Source organism: Notolepis coatsorum, assembly GCF_963971535.1.
Source record: "Notolepis coatsorum genome assembly, chromosome: 2".
Lineage (NCBI taxonomy): Eukaryota > Metazoa > Chordata > Actinopteri > Aulopiformes > Paralepididae > Notolepis > Notolepis coatsorum.
In genome coordinates, this window is record NC_140166.1 from 228,052,305 (window position 1) to 228,070,961 (window position 18,657).

At 45.2% G+C, this 18,657-nt stretch overlaps 1 pseudogene across 1 annotated transcript; it reads left to right on the plus strand.

Moving 5' to 3' along the window:
* The first annotated feature begins 383 nt into the window (after positions 1 to 383).
* LOC311223862 (tripartite motif-containing protein 16-like) lies at positions 384 to 1,986 on the plus strand (annotated as a pseudogene). The gene has a single exon. The product of its transcript is annotated as a tripartite motif-containing protein 16-like (transcript).
* Positions 1,987 to 18,657: the final 16,671 nt, after the last annotated feature.

An 18,657-nucleotide genomic window follows, 5' to 3' on the forward strand; every position in this document is an offset into this window, starting at 1 on the left:
ATCCGCGGCGCTAAGATTGAAGAATTTTCACTCCATAGATTAATCTAGATTAATATTTATTTTAATGCTTTAAATAATTTTAATTAGTCTCCAAAGTTAAAGCATTAATTTTGACAGCCCTAAAAAATAAACATCTATCTATGAATCACAGTAAACTAGACACTGTCTCTTTAAAGCGACTCCTCCCCTGAACAACTGTAACCAGGAAGGACCTCCCACCCCGTGACGCGTTCAGAGTTCACTCTACAACCAGGAAGGACCTCCCACCAAACACACCTTCAGAGTTCACTCTACAACCAGGAAGCAGCTCCCAAACACACAGTCAGAGTTCACTCTTCCAGAGAAAACGAAATTTAAGAGTGCCGTTGTCTTTGTAGAATAAAATGGCGCAGCAATGAGTTGATCTGGACCGGGACCAGTTCTGCTGTTCTCTCTGTCTGGATCTACTGAAGGATCCGGTAACTATTCCCTGTGGACACAGCTACTGTATGGGCTGTATTAAAGACTGCTGGGATCGAGATGATCAGAAGGGGATCTACACATGTCCCCAGTGCAGGGAGACTATTACTCCGAGGCCTGTTCTGAAGAAAAACAATATAATTTCTGAAGTGATAGAAGAACTAATGAAGACAGGACTCCAAGCTGCTCCTCCTGATCACTGTTATGCTGGACCTGGAGACGTGGCCTGTGATTTCTGCACTGGGAGAAAGCAGAAAGCCCTCAAGACCTGCCTGGTATGTCTGACCTCTTTCTGTGAAACTCACCTCCAGCCTCATTATACTGTGGCTCCGTTAAAGAAACACAAGCTGGTCAAAGCCTCCACACGGCTTCAGGAGAACACCTGCTCTCGTCATGATGAAGCTATGAAGATGTTCTGTCGTACTGATCAGCAGTGTATCTGTTATTTGTGTTCCATGGATGAACATAAAGGCCATGATATAGTCTCGGCTGCAGCAGAAAGGACAGAGAGACAGAAAGAGCTTGGCATGAGTCAGCAGAAAATCCAGCAGAGAGTCCGGGAGAGAGAGAAGCAACTCAAAGAGGCCCAACAGACTGTTGATTCTCTCGATCGCTCTGAGCTGAAGAAGGTCATCGGAGCCCAACGGAGGACCATAGTGACTCAGGCTAAAGAACTGCAGAAGAGACTGGAGCAGGAGATAGCGGACCTGAGGAGGAGAGACACTGAGCTGGAGCAGCTCTCACACACAGAGGACCACATCCACTTTCTACAGAGTTACCCCCCCCCTCTCCGGTCCCAGTGAGTCTACAGACTTACCCAGCATCAGTGTCCTTCCTCTCCTGTACTTTGCAGATGTTACTGAGGTCGTGTCTAAGCTGAGAGACAAACTAGAGGACGTTCTGAAAGAGCAGTCGCCCAGAATCTCAACAACAGTGAATGCTGTTAATATTTTACTGCCACCACCAGAGCCCAAGACCAGAGCTGACTTCTTACAATATTCCTCTCAGATCACACTGGACCCAAACACAATAAACAAAAGTCTGTCTTTGTCTGAGGGGAACAGAAAAGCAACATGTATGCGGAAAAAGCAATCATATCCTAATCACCGAGAAAGATTCATTGAAAGGTTTCAGGTTCTGGGTAGAGAAGGTCTGACTGGACGCTGTTACTGGGAGGTGGAGTGGACTGAAGGGGTTTCTGTAGCAGCCTCCTACAAAGACATTAGTAGAACAGGCTCTATAAAGGACTGTGGATTTGGATACAATTCCAAATCCTGGGCTTTATTGTGCACACAAAGTCATTACTTCTTCAGACACGATATTCACGATAACAAGAGAATAAGAGTACAGGGCCCCATGTCCTTCAGAATAGGAGTGTACCTGGATCACAGGGCAGGGACACTGTGCTTCTACAGCGTCTATGACACCATGACCCTCCTGCACAGAGTCAACACCACATTCACTCAGCCTCTCTATCCTGGACTTTGGCTTCACTCTGGGGAGGCTGGGTTTTGTGAGCTGAAGTAGAGATCAGTGACATTCACAACTCCTCTACCCAGGATTTTGGATTTAAATTGATCTTGAAGATGCTGAGTTGTGAAAGATGAGGTAATTAGGAGTTACATTCACTGACAGTCACTCTTATCACTGTTCTGAGGAACACACACACAGACATGCCTGGGTAATGTTGTTGTCCTCCAGTAACAAGTCAGATTTTGCACTGGAGGCACAACAGGAGAGACAACATTTCCCAGCAATCATCATTCTTTAATTTATTTTAGGCTACAATCGGGAAGAATAGGAGGGCCTATTAATTTCTATGTCAAATGTATATACTCCCTTTTCTTGACTCCTTCTGTATCACAAACAGTACTGTATTTGCAAATCTGGTAATATGTCATAAATGTATAGATGTAGCAGTACTGACTATCTGTATGTCATGTATGTCATAAATGTCCTGATGAATTGAAAATGGGGGACCCTGGTGTAAACAAGACGAAAGTCTTTCTCTGGTCTGCATCCCCTTAACAATTGTGTGTATTGAGCCGTACTGTATTGTACCCATTCTGCAATCTGTTAATAAAGTTTTCAATCAATCAATCAAGCCTGACAGCGTGGGGACAGAGAGAGGAGAGGAGAGGAGAGGAGAGGAGAGGAGAGGAGAGGAGAGGAGAGGAGAGGAGAGGAGAGGAGAGGAGAGGAGAGGAGAGGGGAGGGGAGGGCTGGGCTGGGCTGGGCTGGGCTGGTGTTCTGCAGATTGTTGCTTCAGTGTTCTCACGCAGACCACAAATAAACGAACGCTTATAAAATGATTTAATAGGCTAAACTTCGTTTAAAAGTCTTTGTTTTAGACTTGTTTATTCTATTTGAATTTATTCGACATAATGCTACGTGGCACGACTAGATCCATGACTCCGTTGCGATACAAATAAATTATCTATAAAAGTGCCCTATCTTTTAAATCCATCCACTGCTGTGGCGAGCCTGGGGCGAGCCTTTATCGCTACCGGGAAAACATAGGGGGAACATAGGGGGCCCGGAGAACATAGAACTCTTTTGGAACATGGGAAACATAGGGGGCCCGGGGAACATAGGACCCGGGCCCCGGGGCATGGCGCAATGCAGTCTGTCATCCAGTCCCACGAACGAACGGCAACTCCATTCAGTCCCGGGCCGGGCCCGGGCCCTAGACCCCCCGCGGGCCCTAAGGCGGCTGCCTCAGTCGCCTCGCCTATAAATCCGCGGCTGGTCTAAACCCAGAAGGACCCGAGTGGATATTTGCTTGAAACATGCCGTTTCACCGACTTGATTGATTGATTGAAAACTTTATTTAACAGATTGCAGAATGGGTACAATATACAGTACGGCTCAATACACACAATTGTTAAGGGGATGCAGACCAGAGAAAGACTTTCGTCTTGTTTACATCAGGGTCCCCCATTTTCAATTAACTGGTCAACCCATGGTTAATCCCGAACGTAATCTCAAACCGGCCGGCGCGTTCACACCGCGAATAATTGGTTCGGAACATGAAAAATCTGTGCTCAGTGTTTTCTTAGAGGGCCAAACTAAAGCCTCCGTCACGTTACGAACCAATTATTCCCAGTGTGAAAAGCCTAAAGGTGGGGTTCAGAGACCTCCTAGGACCTAGGGGGTCCCCAGACGAAATTGGGAATAGTTTCACTTCACCGTTTCACTCGCCAGACATTAGGCCAGTGAGAAAAGATCAGTGATTATTCTGATGGTAGGTTTCGCTTCCTCCACTGGTGTCTCAGCGATAGAATTATGGACACAAGTCGTATCAGACGTACGTGGGTCCCTGAACAGCGACCTCTAGGAACCACGCTTCCGTATCGCACTTTGTTTAAATGTTGTCGGATATGCGTGTTGGAGTTTAGTAACTTATTTTAGCGTGAGTTTCTCCAGACCTCTATTGGCAGAGCCTGAGGTGTGGCCAGCGGTAGCAACCTCACCCCGCACCCCCCAATCCCCACTCAACTCCAACCCACACAAGTGCAGTACTACCAAGCCGGGCCTAGAGGGCGCTGTTTGACGGCATCACAGACGCGGGGAGGGACACCTTGCAAAGAGGAGACGCACACTCACACGCCTTGAATAATTAAAATAAATACCGGTTTCACAATTAACCGAACCCCCCCCCCCACCGCTGTGAAGCACTTCCGGGTGAAACGCCGACCCCGTCGTAAAAAGGCCAAGAGAGGAAGCGAGGACACACAGAGAGAGGAGACAGGTTTGTGAAATGGGACGCACACCCTCGGTTCTGATAGATTTAGATGAATGGGAGTTTATTTTGCGTTTACTGTGTTTCTTCAGTTTCAGCCCCTGCTCTCCGATAACACCCGACCGAACCAATCTACACCTAACACCCTCCGACTCGGGAACTGGTCTTCCAACAGGAAGAGAGAGAGAGATATGGTTCCTACACACACACACACACACACGTCACCGCTCATTCTGGACTGTTAAAGGTTGGGGGTTGGATTCCTCCGCATCACAGGGGAGAACACAGTAGTGGTATGTAAGTTATCCCCCCCTCTGTGAATGTCAACAGGAACAACAACAATAACAATAATAATAATAACAAGGAGAATTAAAAAAGAAAATCGTATTTATAACCACATGTAAGCCGAGTCTGATCATGGAAAACACTGGAAATCTAAAACCAGGTCAAATATGGAGTTAACATTTTCAACTTTTTGTGTATTTTTTTCCCCCAAGCAGCGCCGTCAACAAAACATCTTTCAACAAGAATCACTCGTTATTCAAAGTACCGTCGACCAAAACAAGCCTCTTTATCTTCTTCTTCTTTTCCTTTAAAGACGGCCCGAAAGGGAATTAAAGCACGCCTCCGTAATCCTGCCATCGCCGTTCCCTCCCAGAAAGAAAGGTGTTGTTGTTTTAGTTACATCGTCAGAACAACAGAGAAATGAGAGTATATATTTTACAGGATTATACAGCAGTACCCCGTGGTATTCACTATATCAGCGACTTCCACCGCTGATACATTTATATATATATATACTTATATATACTTTCTCCCCCTCTATTCGGGGGGAACTATTAGACATATAACCAAAATATGATATTAAGAGTTGACATTTTTGCATGAAAAAAAAACATGGATAAAAGGTTTGAACCCCCGTTTTCTATAGAAATGTTCCCTCAACCGTTAGATAAACAATATGATCTGAAACGAGAAGCAGTTTATCTTGAGCTTATAAGTATTTAAAAGTCTTTTTGCTTTTTTTTGTTTTTTTAAACTTTTTTTTTTTCTTCTTTTTCTTTTCTCTTCCTTAACGACATTTTTTCATTACGTGGCAAAAAAGAGAGACATGCAAATTCCGTTCTCAACAAACCAAACAGAACAATATAGACAGGGTACATTTTCAGAAAATCATAACCCTGAAGGCATTTCGTGTTTATTTTTGGTACACAACATTTCTAGGGGTATTAAGGGGTGCTGAATCCAAATCTGCTGTATACCAATCTCAAAAATGTCAAATAAGGCCTCAAAATTGAGAAATCCAACATGGCCGCCAACGCCAGGCTGAAATCTATTTAAGTGCATATCTTTTTTACTAAACAAGGTAGAAACATGAATGAAATGTGTTTTTATATGTTTGCATACATGGGGAATTTAAAATCATATCCTGATTTTAGATCAGTTGTGAAAATGTTGCTTGAAACTCATATTTATAGCAGAAACTGTGGTTGTTATTGATGCATAACTCATCAACCAAATAAGAAAGAAAAGCAGGATGATCCCAGGCCATGGATTTATTCATCAAACTCTTTTCTCTTGAATTTTTTTAATCAACATGCCATTTATGCAAATTAGATAGTCCTTAATATGCGTACAGTAGCTTAGGTACAGTAACTTATTGTCAGTCATCAATCGTATTCAGGCAGGTGTCGCAGGTGTCTTGCAGTTGCATGATTCATCCAATGCCACTTTTCCTGAATAGAATAGAATAGATTATAATATAATATAATAAAATAAAAATATTATTTTACCATATCAATATAAGTGAATGTTCAAGTTTCTTTATTAGTTGTCATACAGAATACTTTGCATAAAATGTTTCTTTCTGTGTTGCTCCTGAGAGTGTGCTAGATAATAACAAGATAGTATAAAATAAGTATAATAAGTATAAAATAGAAAGTCAAGTACGTAAACAAGTGTAAACAACAAAATTGTTCAGTGTATCTATATATACAGTACAGCTGGTACAAGAATGGTGAAGTATAGCTTAGCTTGTGGTGCCACCTTGTAGTGGTGAGGTGCAATAAGGAATGAGAATGATGTGCAATTTCCTTACCAATAATATAAATATAAAGTGTAAAGTGTGTCTAAAGTGGTTTATTTAAGTGAGTGTATGTGCACTGTGGGTGTGTTGATGGTTTGCTTATTGGTTATGGCTGATGGTCTGGGGATAGAAGCTCCTTCTGAGTCTCTCTGTGCTTGCCATGAGACTCCGGTATCGCTTGCCTGACCGCAGCAGTTCAAAGAGGCAGTTGTTTGAGTGGCTGGAGTCTTTGATTATTCTCTTAGCCTTGCCCATGCACCGCTTGTTGTAAATGTCTTGGAGAGTGGGAAGCCCACCTTCAATTGTGCGTTCGGCTGAACGGGCCACTCTCTGTAGTCTGCTGCGGTCTTGTGCAGTGCCCAAGTTCCCAAACCAGGAGGTGATATTGCCAGTTAGGATGCTTTCTATTGTGCATGAGTGGAAGTTCTTGAGGATCTTCTGACTCACGTTGAACTTCCTTAAGCACCTAAGGAAGTAGAGGCGTTGTCGTGCCTTCTTGATAACACTGTCAATGTGTGTGGTCCATGTCAAGTCCTCAGATATGTGGACTCCAAGGTACTTAAAACTGTTCACTCTCTCAACCGGTGCCCCGTCGATGCTGAGGGGGCTGTAGTCCCTGACCCCGACCTCCTAAAGTCCACAATCATCTCCTTTGTTTTGCTGACGTTCAGGGAGAGGCTGTTCTCTTGACACCATCCCGCTAGAACCTTAACCTCTTCCAGGTAGGCCCTCTCGTCGTTTGCAGAGATCAGGCCCACCACTACTGTGTCATCAGCAAATTTTATGATTGTGTTGTTGTTCCGCTGTGCCACACAGTCATGTGTGTACAGGGAGTGGAGGAGGGGACTCAGTCAGGACACAGCCCTGGGGGGCCCCTATGTTGAGAGTGACGGATGAGGAGGTGCAGTTGCCTGCTCTCACCACCTGGGGTCTGCCCGTCAGGAAGTCCAAAACCCACTGGCAGAGGTCATAGTTCAAGCCCGGGTCCCTGAGCTTGGCTATGAGTTTGGAGGGGACTATGGTATTGAATGCTGAGCTGTAGTCGATGAATAGCATTCTCACATAGTTCCCCTGCCTCTTGTCCAGGTGTGATGCTGCTGTGTGCAGCACATGGGCTATGGCGTCCTCCGAGGAGATGAGAGCTAGACATGAGTGGAGGAGATGAGAGCTAGACAGGAGTGGAGGAGATGAGAGCTAGACAGGAGTGGAGGAGATGAGAGCTAGACAGGAGTGGAGGAGATGATGAGAGCTAGACAGGAGTGGATGAGATGATGAGGGCTAGACAGGAGTGGAGGAGATGATGAGAGCTAGACAGGAGTGGAGGAGATGAGAGCTAGACAGGAGTGGAGGAGATGAGAGCTAGACAGGAGTGGAGGAGATGATGAGAGCTAGACAGGAGTGGAGGAGATGAGAGCTAGACAGGAGTGGAGGAGATGATGAGAGCTAGACAGGAGTGGAGGAGATGAGAGCTAGACAGGAGTGGAGGAGATGAGAGCTAGACAGGAGTGGAGGAGATGAGAGCTAGACAGGAGTGAGAGGAGATGATGAGAGCTAGACAGGAGTGAGAGGAGATGAGGGCTAGACAGGAGTGAGAGGAGATGAGAGCTAGACAGGAGTGGAGGAGATGAGGGCTAGACAGGAGGGGAGGAGATGAGAGCTAGACAGGAGTGGAGGAGATGAGAGCTAGACAGGAGTGGAGGAGATGAGAGCTAGACAGGAGTGAGAGGAGATGATGAGAGCTAGACAGGAGTGAGAGGAGATGAGGGCTAGACAGGAGTGGAGGAGATGAGAGCTAGACAGGAGTGGAGGAGATGAGAGCTAGACAGGAGTGGATGAGATGAGAGCTAGACAGGAGTGGAGGAGATGATGAGAGCTAGACAGGAGTGGAGGAGATGAGAGCTAGACAGGAGTGGAGGAGATGAGAGCTAGACAGGAGTGGAGGAGATGAACACATGCACTATATGCTCACAACAATGGGACTTATAATTGACCAACTACCCCACAGCACAGACGCCCATACACTAATATGCCAAAATATTAATAGAGCTATAGAGCTATACACGTATTGACCTATATGCCTATAGACATACTGTATACACCCATATAACTATACACCTATAAAAGGACTCAGAGACAAGCTTGAGGCTAACTGACTTCAACTGGCTTATATAATTTAACTTAAATTTAATTATAACTTATTTCATTGGCCCCTTCCAATGTTTACATACATGGACACATATTTCAGTTGAAATGAGTGAGATGACGCAATGAATCTACATTTACATTTAGTCATTTAGCTGCCGCTTTTATCCAAAGCGAGTTACAAGTTATGTACGACAAATCATCAGGAAGGGCACAACTCTATCAGCTGAGGCTACGTTTAGACAAGCGTTTTGTGAACAGAAACCGCAAAAGTCGTCTTGCGGTTTCACTTTTAATTTTGCGTTTAGACGAGCGTTTTGGGGTGGAATTCTCTGTGCAGACGAGGCTGTAACGACGGAGCACCGCTGTCACACGATTGGCGCATATGTCACATGATGTGCTGTGAAGACCCGCCCTACTCTGCCTCTGATTCGCAGACTGTGGATGGGGAATGTGATTGGACCAAAGCAGAGTCACTCACAGACAGTGGGTCCACTCACGCCGCGGGACAGATTCTTGTGTATTTAACCCTTTCACTGCCACACGACAGCCGGTTGTGTGATAGTAAAGGGTTAACCTTCTGTCGTGTGGCAGTGAAAGGGTTAAAAGTACTGCTATAACGCTACGTTCAGAACACAGAACGGCGCGGGCCAGTCGAGGCACCTGCTGGCCCTGTAATTGGAATGAGTACACTTTAAATCCTTTAACGAGGATCCATTGGAGGGCAAGTCTGGTGCCAGCAGCCGCGGTAATTCCAGCTCCAATAGCGTATCTTAAAACTGGACTGATTCTTGTGTCTTTAAAAGTACTGCCAATGTAGCCTTCAAGTGATCTCCGTTGATATAGTCAGACATACTTGCTTTGTTTACGTCTCGGCTACTGGCGCTTACCTGCTACCTGTGACGTAAGCAGTACGCGCGACCAGAGCCGTGACAACCCTTTCGTCATCGTTTTAACAGATTTATACAGTTTGATAGTTTAGACGAGAGCGCAAAGGTTTATCGTTTCTAGGAATTCCACCCTGGAAGGTAGTCTCACTTTTTTGCGGTTTCACCCCGTAAAAACGCCGTTTCCGTATAAACGAAAGGCACATCCGTAAAAATATTTTTGCAGATTCACCTGCTAGCGTTTCCGTCTAAACGGGGCCTCAGCAACAATGTTCATCAAAGTGTTGAGTGCTACAGTGTAGGTTAGTATATTAGGACAAGTGCATGACAGTAAGGTTAGTTAGGGTTAGATATTATTATTATTTTCTTTTCTACACAAGCCTTGGGCGCGCGGGACCTTATAGGTGGAATTCAGTTAGCTGCCTCCGTCTTCCTGGTCCCTCTGGGCTTCCTGGTTCCTCTGGGCTTACTGTCTGTGACGTGGACCTCTTGCTTCGGATGAAAGCCGGGCGTAGCAACAGAGATCCTGTTGAGAGAAATTCAAGCGAACTGTCACTTAGTGATTGATGACATCTTCCTGAGGGTTGGCTGCAGCTATGAGCCCCTTCAGCATTCTGTAGCTGCTGCTCCCTTCACTGACACACACACACGCACACACACGCACATGTCGTAAATTAAATTGATCAAAATGACCCGTATAAGCATTACAGGAGGGATTAAAATCATCTAGCGGTTTCTGGAAAAGGCCACAGGAGAATTCAGTCAAAAGCTAATAGTGCAACCCTTCACCCTTCACCTAGCAGCTATAGGAAAAAGCCCAGAGTGCCATAAAAATAAGAACAGATCAAATGGCAAACAGATGACACATCTTCCTCCACAACGAACAGGGATGGTGCGCCAAATAACTAACTTTTAAGTCAAGAAGTGACGGGCTGAAGGCCAACATCCGAGTTCTGTTTACTTTAGCTAAGCAGACCAAACAGGCCATTCTGTGATACCCACTGTTAAGTTGAGTGGGTACTATATTTCCATCTGTATGAGGGTCGCATTCAGGGACACTTGGGTAAATCATTCTAAAAGGAAACTAGTTCATATCCCCTCTGTAAGGTCACCTTGTAACGCTGTTTCGCAAGACCCAAATCACTGAGAGGGGAGACCTTCTAGCCAATAGGAAAGCAGGCTCTCTGGGGTGACGGCACTGGATGGCGCAAGGGCTGGGGGGGGTTCTCTCTTCTCTATAAAACCTACAGGTTGAATGATGGAGATATCGAGACAGAGACACGGAGACACCGAGACGCAGAGAGACACGCAGGGAGAACGGAAAAGCAGAGACGGAGAATCCACCCCACCAGTTCGAGAATAAGAGACGCCACTAAGAAGCCCTCCGGGAAAAGCTGATTAGAGATAGAAAATAATTGATGCTGTGAACCAGATAATTTAAGCTGTTGGATATTCCAATAAAACAACGGTCAGAACCGTTTTCACCCGCAGCGCTGTCTCCGCCTCCACGTGATTTCCAAAGGACCACATTTGAATGAACTGTTACTTTAACGGGAAACACAACGAGCAGAGTAAGCTATTCCACTATACATTAGAGAAAGATCATATAGCTATAACATAGAATCATTGAGAAGATACATTAATCTGGCGCCGTGACTACCGGTCTGTACATCCGAACGGGACCCAGGACAAGGACAACAGAACTTCAAAAACTCTCAGAGCAGAGCAGCGACGCCTGACTACACCATCCTCGAGCAACAACAACCAGCAGAGGCCAAACGGTGAGTTGAAGATGTGTCTGTATTGTCGGGGTTTGTTTGGGCAGATTTCGAACAGGGGTAGAGAATGGTTGCATTGGCGCGATCGAATTAAAACGATTGAGCGCACGGCCGTATCGGCACTAATGAAATGAAGGGGATTGGCGCGATCGGGTTGGACAATAAAATAGTTCAGGTCGCGCACTGCTGAGGGGCTAGAGGATTGCGCCAGGTTAGGCGACAGATACTCTTGTTTAGAATCGTAGGTTCAAATGCAATGACAATAACTGGAGACGTCTGGTTTGTACGTTGCTAAAGACAAATCGACGTCGTACGAATCCGTTTAGTTCTTACGGAACAAGAGCTCTGGAGCGCGTAAGGTAGTCCTCTTAAACCTCGGAAAAATTAGCACTTGTGCACTGGGGGGTTATAAAGATCTGCGCTTATGTTCGAACTAAAAAACTGCACTTAGAAGCGATGAGGCATTATATAAGGACTTTGGTATGTAACAATGTATATATGTTGTTTAGATGAAATAGGATGACACATGTATGGTATCATGGCTATAATCAAACGTACGTCATCATAACGCTAAACGTCGCGGATTACTATATTACAACCAATACGGAATAAAGCCGTTTTATACCCGGGAAGCTACTGCTATACAAAGCAGGGCTAATACATGCTAAGCTACGTTGCAAGCTAACGGGGAATGCTGGGGGTTACTAATGTTTAGTACGACTGTTGTGTTGAGATGACGGAACTTATAGCTTCATCCATGGTGGCTGAAAAAGGCTACCAAATGATGCTACATGATGTGCAAGGTTGACCAGTGCTAAGAATGATTATGTTGCTGAATGGAAGTATGAGTGTAACTGTGTGGATGAGAGAGGATGTGTGTGAATGAGTCTGCTAGAGGTTATGGAGTGGATGCCGGTATTTTTTGTATTATTATGAACCAGCTGGTGGCCAAGGCTGCAACGGAGAAACCACACCCCTGTCCTGCCAGCATTAGCTGGCGCGACGGGACTAGCGTGTGGACGCTGTGTTGCGTTTTCGAGTGAATTGAATGAATGACATGTGAGATGGAACCTAGGAGATGTGTAATGTGCGTTGAAATTTTTCAAATCGGGGCTGTAGAAGTTTAAAAGTAATGTAGTAAAGATCAAAGAAAACGGGGATTTTAGAGCTGGTGACGTCATAGGGAGCGTCGGAGCTTGGGGTGCGTTAGATTTGTAATACGGGGCTAGATCGGGAGCGTTATATTTAAAATACGGAGCCGGCCGGGGCCGGACGGGCGTACAAACGAGAAAATGATACTGTAAGGTTTATGAACGAATGCTTAATAAATTTAAAATTATGTTATAAAGTATGACTGGGTTGTGCAAAACGTCGCGATGTGTTGTGCTGCTCAAATCAACAGGATAGTGGGCCGTATAGGAAACGCTATTGTAAGGGGCTAGGCTAAGCTAACTAGCCGTGCTAGGCTGATCGAGCGATAGCAACATTGAGCTAAGCTAAACGGTATTAAGCTAATGGTGTTGGCAGTGGACAGCTAACTATGCTAAAAATGCTAAGCTAACTATGCTAACATGCTAAAGCTACCTGTGCTAACAATGTTGCATGCTGGGAGTCTCGGGGAATATCGCGTGATGCTATTTTGGCTGGCAGCGGGACCTTGTGTGTGTAAACGTGACGTAAGCCTGTGGCGACGTCTCGCGGGAAGCCATCCTTAATGCCGGACTACGATTCGGTACAGGGAATTCTGGGAATTGGGGTTCATGTTGTGTGAGCACGTCGGCTGACGTCATGGGAGGAGTGGCTGCGTGATGACGCACTGTGGGGCAATGGGGTTGCGAATAGAGACAGCAGGGGGCAGTGTTGTCTTTGAAATGGATACACCTCTGCTGTTGCTTGGCCCCTCTCTCCCTAGGTTGCCCCCCTCCATCCCTCTCTCTCCCTCCCTTGCCCCCCTCCCTTCCTCCATCCCTCCCTCGCCCCCCCTCCCTCCCATACCCCCTCCCTCACCTCCCTCCCTCCCATACCCCCTCCCTCATCTCACTCCCTCCCTCCCTCCCTCTCTCTCTCTCTCTCTCTCTCCCTCCCTCCCTCCCTCTCTCTCCCTCTCTCTCTCTCTCCCTCTCTCCCTCTCTCTCCCTCCCTCCCTCCCTCCCCCCTCCTTCCCTACCTCCCTCCCTCCCTCCCTCTCCCCCCTCCCTCCCTACCTCCCTCCCTCCCTCCCTCTCCCTCCCTCCCTCCCTCCCTCCCGCTCTCTCTCTCTCCCTCCCTCCCTCCCTCCCTCCCTCCCTCTCTCTCTCTCTCTCCCCTCCCTCCCTCCCTCCCTCCCTCTCTCTCTCTCTCTCCCTCCCTCCCTCCCTCCCTCTCTCTCTCTCTCTCTCCCTCCCTCCCTCCCTCCCTCCCTCCTTCCCTCCCTCTCTCTCTCTCCCTCCCTCCCTCCCTCTCTCTCTCTCTCTCTCCCCCTCCCTCCCTCCCTCCCTCCCTCTCCTCTCCTCTCCTCTCCTCTCCTCTCTCTCCCTCCCTCACCTCCTTTTCTTCCTCCATCCCTCCCTCCCATTTTCACTCCCTCCCTCCTTTATTCCCCTTTTATGGCTAAAATGGTATAGTATATGAGAAGATACTAGAAGTTTCATCAGGGCCCCCCCTCTCCACTGTAGTCTTCCCTATAGGGTATGCCCCCTCCTGCGCTATTATAATGGGTGCCATCCTGCATTATCATAGTGTGTGCCCCCTTCCCCTCCCCCCTTCCATCCATCCTGCACTATCATAGTGGGTATCATATTCCATTCCATCCTTCCATCTCTAAAATGGTGTGAGCTCCCTGTGGTGCAGCTCCTTCCTTGGAATACTTCCTTTCTTTCATAGTCTCTCCCTTCATAGCTTCTATGGTGTGTGCCCCCCTCCCCAATGTAGGACTTCTGCTACAGGGTGTGTACATCTCCCTCTGTACCATAGTGTGTGCCCCCCCCGTACCGGTGTAGTACTCATTCCCTCCAGATCCCTCTCTATTCACGGTGTATTTTGCCTTTACTTTCTTTCCAGTTTCTAAAAAAAGAAAAAAAAAAAAAAAAAAAAAAAAGGAAATAAAATAAAATGATAAGGCATAGAGATAAATTGAACTGTTAAGGTTGACTAATGCATGACTAATCTGACCAGTTAAAGATGGTGAAAGGCCAGACGGTGGAACGGCGGTCTGCACCACAGGGCTGGTTCGCAAGGGCGATCGCAAGATTGAGGGGAACCAATGCGCCGACTGCATCATCACCAGTGTCTCGTGGTGCTCAGGTCCGGTCAAAGAGGCTTATGAGGGAGCTTCAGGAGATCAGACGACTGGGAGGCGGTTTTATTACGGTGGAGTTGGTTGAGGACAATCTCTTTAACTGGGAAGTTCGGTTGTTTCAAGTAGATGTGGACTCTCTGTTGTGGCAGGACATGAAAGAAACGGGGACGGAGTTCATATTACTGAGTGTCTCTTTCCCTGAAAATTTCCCATTCTCTCCGCCTTTCATGCGGGTGCTCGCCCCGAATTTAGAGCAGGGGTACGTGAGTAAGGGTGGGGTCATATGTATGGAGCTGTTGACGCCGCGTGGTTGGTCTAGCGCGTACACCATGGAGGCTGTCGTGAGGCAGCTGTCAACACACCGGTCTGAACTGGCTGAGCGCGTTACCGTTAGCATTAATGGCTTGTAGATCTAGCGAGATCCGGGGCCTGCGTTTAACTCCGCACGAAATGTTGTTTGGCCGATGTATGGTTGTGCCCGGATTGCGCGCAGCAGGAAAAGGTCCGAGTTTGGATATTCTAGACCACGAGATGCGTGAGTACGTGAAGTACATATCAAAGCTCCACGGGGCAATCTATGATTATGTCTCTAGTAAACGAGAGACAGAGGAGGAGGAGGATAGGCGGAATGTTCCCCAGATAGTACCAGGGGACTACGTTTATGTTAAAGTGTTCAGACGCAAGTGGTATGGCGCGCGGCGGGAAGGACCGTACGAGGTCGTAAGAGCTACGGAAAGAGCGCTACAGGTAAAAGGATCTTCAATGTGGTTTCACCTTTCGCATTGCGTAAAAGCCCTGCAAGATGGGCAAGAATTGGAATCCGAACCCCTGTTCATTGATCAAGAACAGGAGGAAAGGCACGACGAAGGGGAGAATGAAGACGATTATGGGGAGCCAGACAGAGGAGATCATGAATTGGAATTGGAAAATGATGATTTTTCCTCTGTGGATTTTGGCGGAGTACCAACAGCGGAACCAAGGACGCTGGAGGAGAGAGCGATTAGCGCAAATGCAACGGAAGAGACACGGCCAAAAAGGGTTATCAATAGACCTCAGAGGTTTCAGTGAGGATAACTGGTAGAATTGCAGCTAAGAGGAAATAGACCTCAGAAGGTCTTTTGCGAAGGAGAAATTCAGTGTTTATATGTTTATGGTTTAAGTCTCCTTCGGGTTTTTATTAGAACTGTTAGTCTTATATTGGTGTGAGGTAAATCTTTTCTTGCAGAGTCCATTACACAAAATAGACATATTTGGTAATTACATGGATAATGTATAGTCTTAAACGAAATAAGCTGAGAATGGTACGATCATCTTTTTGTATAAAGAGACGGACCTAGACTGGATGTCATAATAATAACTGATAATATCATTTTGATTTTGAAATTTACTGGTTACATAATGAGGGTAGACCCCTCAGAGAAGGGATTGTCGTAAATTAAATTGATCAAAATGACCCGTATAAGCATTACAGGAGGGATTAAAATCATCTAGCGGTTTCTGGAAAAGGCCACAGGAGAATTCAGTCAAAAGCTAATAGTGCAACCCTTCACCCTTCACCTAGCAGCTATAGGAAAAAGCCCAGAGTGCCATAAAAATAAGAACAGATCAAATGGCAAACAGATGACACATCTTCCTCCACAACGAACAGGGATGGTGCGCCAAATAACTAACTTTTAAGTCAAGAAGTGACGGGCTGAAGGCCAACATCCGAGTTCTGTTTACTTTAGCTAAGCAGACCAAACAGGCCATTCTGTGATACCCACTGTTAAGTTGAGTGGGTACTATATTTCCATCTGTATGAGGGTCGCATTCAGGGACACTTGGGTAAATCATTCTAAAAGGAAACTAGTTCATATCCCCTCTGTAAGGTCACCTTGTAACGCTGTTTCGCAAGACCCAAATCACTGAGAGGGGAGACCTTCTAGCCAATAGGAAAGCAGGCTCTCTGGGGTGACGGCACTGGATGGCGCAAGGGCTGGGGGGGGTTCTCTCTTCTCTATAAAACCTACAGGTTGAATGATGGAGATATCGAGACAGAGACACGGAGACACCGAGACGCAGAGAGACACGCAGGGAGAACGGAAAAGCAGAGACGGAGAATCCACCCCACCAGTTCGAGAATAAGAGACGCCACTAAGAAGCCCTCCGGGAAAAGCTGATTAGAGATAGAAAATAATTGATGCTGTGAACCAGATAATTTAAGCTGTTGGATATTCCAATAAAACAACGGTCAGAACCGTTTTCACCCGCAGCGCTGTCTCCGCCTCCACGTGATTTCCAAAGGACCACATTTGAATGAACTGTTACTTTAACGGGAAACACAACGAGCAGAGTAAGCTATTCCACTATACATTAGAGAAAGATCATATAGCTATAACATAGAATCATTGAGAAGATACATTACACACACACACACACACACACAGACAGACAGACACATGTACGCACAGGCGCACACACACACACACACACACACACACACACACACACACACACTAGATATAACTAGAACTATAAAAACACACAAAAAAATGGCAGTTATTATTATTATTATTATTATTATTATTATTATTATTATTATTATTATTATTATTATTATTATTATTATTATTATTATTATTATTATTATTATTATTATTATTATTATTATTATTATTATTATTATTATTATTATTATTATTATTATTATTATTATTATTATTATTATTATTATTATTATTATTATTATTATTATTATTATTATTATTATTATTATTATTATTATTATTATTATTATTATTATTATATTATTTTCTGGCTGCTCCTGAGTCTCCAGCCTTGAAAAATTAATGAATAGATGGCTCCTAGCTTCGTCTGTGGTTCATGCAGCTGTGGTCCCGTGGGGGTCGCTCCAGGTCAAACAGAAGCAATCTTCCAGCCGATTGACCCAGACTGCCAGTGCCCTTCAGTTTCATTCCCTTGATCATTGCCATAATGGCAGTGATTTGGCAAGAAAACTTTGTAGTTCTTTTCTTGAATGAGTCCAAATCGGCAAGCAACACTTTGATATATTCTATGTACGCCTTGCCTAAGGCAATTCTGTGTTGGTGTAATGTACTGTACAGGTATGGGCAGGGTAATAGTAGAAAGACATAAATATACAGGCAATAGAATTTGATCTGAATATAATAATATGAGAAGAAATAGAGAGAGAACAATATAATTAACTTTGGATATAAAAATGTGAGTGAAGGGAGCTCCAGTAGCTCACCGCATATCTCGGCGCTATTTCTGCGTCGGGGAAAACCGTCCAAGGTGTTCTGCGCCAAGTATGGATTCTTGAATCTCCGGTGTGACTACGTCCTTGTTGATGTATGTAAGAAAACTTACAAAAGCACATTTAATTCAGGTTTGTACCTTGTGTAGTCACACTTAACTCATTAAGCCCCACCATTTATTTTTTGAAAATACGCCTAAAACAGCATGCTTACATTAAAATGCTTATATATCCAGATTTATAAGAGCTACTTGCATAAACTTGGTACCTAAAGAAAGCTAAGACTTGGGGGATTCTAATGTTGGTGTCGAACACTGTACAGTTATTACCAAATTGCTGTAGTATTCCTGTAAACACTGAAGAAATGTCATTTTTTGTATCCTCACCTATACAAAGATTACAGTTAGACAGTCAAAAACACCCTGTTACTCATGGTTGCACCCCAGCTATATTCCTACTTTCTTCCTCCATAGGTGCAGATGTTCTGTGCAAACTTTCATGTCAGTAGAATAAAAACTGTGGGTTTAGCACCTGTTTTTGTGGAGAGAGGGCCTGGTGCTGGCGGCCATGTTGGATTTCTCAATTTTGAGGCCTTATTTGACATTTTTGAGCTTGGTATACAGCAGATTTGGATTCAGCACCCCTTAATACCCCTAGAAATGTTGTGTACCAAAAATAAACACGAAATGCCTTCAGCACTTTATACAAGCACATTATCTGAAATGCTGCCTAGTCTACCAGGGGCGGGTGGTTAGATTAGATTAGAGTCAAATGTAGTTGTCATCATACAGCACAACGGAAATAAGTTTGGCATCCAGCCAGATGCCGTCCAACTGCAAATGTAACAGTAAAGTGCAATAGTAATAATATACAATGTACAGGTGATTAAACTGGGCATAACATATATAAATTAGTACTACTACTACTGTGTAATAGTAGGGTAACTGTGTAAACGGTTAGGGGTTCAATTCCATGTGTAGCTCAATGGCTAGAGCAAGGCACTAACGCTGCCAGGGTTAGTGATGCGTGT